We start from the raw sequence: 4,003 nt of genomic DNA, 5'->3' as shown, positions 1-4,003 counted from the left end.
ATATTTTTAATAATCTGTATTCTTTTTAACTTACCAGAAACTTCAAAATAAATGCTCAGCCCGTCCTGAAACCTGTTTCAGGACGGGCTGAGGCTGCACCTTTGTAGATATTTTGCTAAGGTTAAAAACACCTTATTTATTTCTGAAAATGGTCTAACCTTTTAATTTAAACATTTGATAATGATGATAAAATTACTGTGTGGAGTTGTGAATAAAATAATATTCTAGGCAGTGCCTGAACTTTGTCAGAACTGAGGTTGTGTTGATTGATGGTTTAATAATTGTGGTTGTGAAATGTGCTGTTAGACTAAAATACATCAGCCAATAAATACAGACATGTAGCTGTTGTTTTTTTATTTATGAGAAATACTCTTTGACATAACTGTGCTGATTATGTTTATATTGTGGCTGTTAAAGACCTACGGCTGGGCTTGGTGAGGTCGTGCTGCTTTTCTTCTGCAGGATCTTCCACAGGAGCTCAGGCTGTCAGCCATGTCACTTAGTCACTGTATCGACCCATTTCTCTGGCTGACAGGATGCACTGCAGCACCCGATCATTCAAATCACTTAAATGGAACGCTCTTCTGCGTGATTGTTCCTCAACCCTGGGGGGAGATTCACTTTATGTGGGACATTTAGCAAACTCAATGGACTTGTGCTAATGTCTCTGCTTTTGGGTGGAGGGCCAGCGGCTGCTTTTGTTTCGTTGACGTTTCACATTTGCCTGCTGAGGCAGAATCAACCATGTTGAAATCTATATCAATCTCTTAATTGCAGACTAATGGATTTTTTCTGCCAGCATGTTTTCAGACATAGGACTGCAGGTTTTTCTCATTTGAATGGGTTTGTGTCTGAACATTCACTGTTACTAAACTGTACTATAGGTTTAGGGTCAACTAAAATTGTGGCAATCAAAATTTTTGAGAATTTACAATCCTTGTCATATTTCCCTTTTTGTGGTTGCTGCTGAAAGATGAAGGCAGACAATTATGTATTTTGCCTGAGCGTGTATATGAGTGCCAGTCTGCTTGTTACCAAATCATCTTGTGAACGGCTGGACAAATTGAACTGAAACCATCCGAGAGGAATCATTAGAGTCATCATGATTCAAGATGGCTGCCCCTGCTAACTGACCTTTCAAAACCCCAAAATGGCTACAACTCACCAGTAGTCAATTTTAGACAGTTTTACTAACATAAAATTTGGTGCAGAAACAATTCAATTCAATTTATTTAAATAGCGCTCAACAGAAGTCATCTCCGGTCACTGAACAGAAACATTCACATACAGTACGTAAAAAAAACAATCAGTAAAAGTTCTCTATCTAAAGAAGCAGCAGGATCTTCCCTTCATCACAGTCTCCCATCCTGAGCAAGCACAAAGGAGACAGTGGAAAGGAAAAACTCCCGTTTAACAGGATGAAACCTCCAGCAGAACCAGTCTCAGGACAAGCGGCCATCTGCTTCGACCAGCTGGTTTGAGAGGACAGGAAGGAGAGACAGACAAACACAGAATGACACGTCTAGATGTACTTTCTATATGAGGAAAGACAATAAAACATGTTATTATATAAATTATTACAAATACAAACAGGAAGAGTAGAGACAGTAAAGCCATCAGCAGAAAGAGGAAATGAGGTCAGTTTGTCCTCCAGCAGCCTAAAGGCTCCAGTATACTCAGGCGTACCTCAGTCCGCGGAGGTCCGCGCGTACTGGATTAGAGTCGAAGCACTCGCCCGCAGGGCATGTCCGCGCAAAGCTCAATTTTGACGACCGCGGATGCATACTCGGTGTCGCACAATAAACTGCCCAGCGACGGACTGTTTTGTATGTGACACCAATGTATTAAATTCCCCTTCTTCATCTCTGATCTGGCCTTTTCTTTTGTTCTTTTGCCAAGAGGCAGTGATCTCTTCCTCCTCCGCTGACTCCATGACTGAAATGGAGAAAAATGAAGGAATTTGTCACGAGCGAATTAAACTCAGGTCCCGCGTAGCTGCGGGAGGGTCTGGAGATTTCCTGGTGGGCTGGTCTCATGTGTGGGCTGCAGGGCCAGCGCTCCCTGTTTTTTTAATTCTTTTTATTTTTAGATCTTTTTATTAACAACAAATAAACAAGGAACACTGCTGCAGCTGGGGCTGCCAGCTCTTGTTTTTTTTCTTTCTTTTTTTTTTTTTTTTTGGGGGGGGGGGTTGTCTGTCAATCAATCCAGTAGGCGTGTCAGCAAATGACCAATCAGCGACCTCAATTTGTCCCGAAGGTAAACGCCCCTTGTCTGCGGAGCTGCTCTGCAGCCGCTCAGGGTGGACGCTCGAGTATGAAGTCTCAACCCTCTGTGGACAGTGCATGTCGAGTCCGCGCGGAAAAAGGTCCACACGAGTATACTGGAGCTTTAACGTATAGCAGCTTAACTAAGGGATAGCTCAGTAAACCCAAGACAACCCCAACTATAGGATTTATCAAAAGGAAAGTCTTACACCCAGTCTTCAAACTGGACAACGTGTCAGCCTCACGGACAGAAACTGGAAGTTGGTTCCACAAGAGAGGAGCCTGAGAACTGATGTTCTGCCTCCCATTCTGCTTTTGGAAACTCTAGGAACCACAAGTAAACCTGTAGTCAAAGTAGCAGTTGTAGTCTGAGTGCTAAGAGAAGGTCTTGCTTTAAAATGTGTCCATTACATGTGGACAGTGACATCTGGATGTTATCAAAACAAACAAACAACAACAAAAAACCTCATAACCTATTGAACAGATGTTAGTGGAACTTTTAGGAAATAATTGGTTACTGTATCTCTAACACTGATTATCTTTTAGAGCCAACAACATTTCAGATGGCTGCGACAGCCAACTGATAAGAAAAGTAACTGTAATTCAGTCAGTTTTAAATATTAAGCCAAGATTTAACAAGTTTGTGGCTGGAAGTCCTCTACACGCTCCAAGGGCTTTTCTTTGACCAAATTCCTAGTTTCAAACTGTAGCATTAAATGTTGGCATGTTGTTTGTTAGCAAAAAACTTCACGATACACTGGACAGATTTAAATGACACTTCAGAGAGTAATCATTGGATGTACGTCTACAACTGAATAACTTAGTCATTCCAATCCAAGATGGCTGCCACAACAAATTGATCTTGGCTAACACAAATGATCTATAATCAGTCAGTCAGAATTTGATTTATTAGTAGCTGAAAATAATTTAAAAGACATACACTGAGATATCTTCTACTATTGAGATTTTATTGAGAGGTTAGCACTATGAAATGAGGGCTTTTATTTAAAAGCCTTCACATGCGCAGCCATCGCTGTCAGAACAATCCTTCTGCCAACAATCCACGGCTCTCCTTTAATGTAAATAATAGATGACAGAAACCTATGACTCCATGAGCAAGTGGTCTTTTTTCACGTCTCGGTGCACACGTCCTGTGATGCACTGTCCATTTCCCTCATTCTCTGCTACACAAAGTTTAGGTGCACTTTGTGTGTGTGCATGTGTGAGGGACATCCCAACACAAGATGGTCCAACCCCAAGACCCCCAGTAACATTTCAGGTCTGAATAATTTAAAACATTATCAACACTTGAACGTTAAACCCCAAACTTTGTGAAATGTAGCTTTTCTGTCTCAGACATGAATAATGGACTTGTTTCTGGACGGAGCAGCCCGGTTAGATGGAGCTGCTGTCACTCACTGCATGACGGCCTGTGGAGTTTTATATTGTTGCCGGGCAGATTAACAGAAGATATTTAAAAATATATTTTCCTTTATGACCTGATTAATATGAATTGTCTTTTTGAAAGAATGCACTCATTGTTTTAAAGTAAAAATCATCTTATGTTGGGTGGCACGGTGGATCAGTAGAACTGTTGCCTCTCAGCAAGAAGGTTGATGTTCAAATCCCATTCCATCCATCCATCCATCCATCCATCCATCCATCCATCCATCCATCCATCCATCCATCCATCCCTCCATCCATCCATCCATCCATCCATCCATCCATCCATCCCT

General features: G+C 41.5%; 1 protein-coding gene across 1 annotated transcript in view; it reads left to right on the top strand.

The window, feature by feature from the left end:
• Nucleotides 1-4,003, top strand: part of LOC119420340 (Down syndrome cell adhesion molecule homolog) — a 218,182-nt gene that overhangs the window by 47,846 nt on the left and 166,333 nt on the right. The window lies entirely within an intron of this gene.

The sequence above is a fragment of the Nematolebias whitei genome, chromosome 14 (genome assembly GCF_014905685.2).
Source record: "Nematolebias whitei isolate Nwh7 chromosome 14, NemWhi1, whole genome shotgun sequence".
NCBI classification, from domain to species: Eukaryota; Metazoa; Chordata; class Actinopteri; order Cyprinodontiformes; family Rivulidae; genus Nematolebias; species Nematolebias whitei.
Note: the sequence above shows the minus strand (reverse complement) of the source record. Positions and strands in the feature narration are given on the sequence as shown.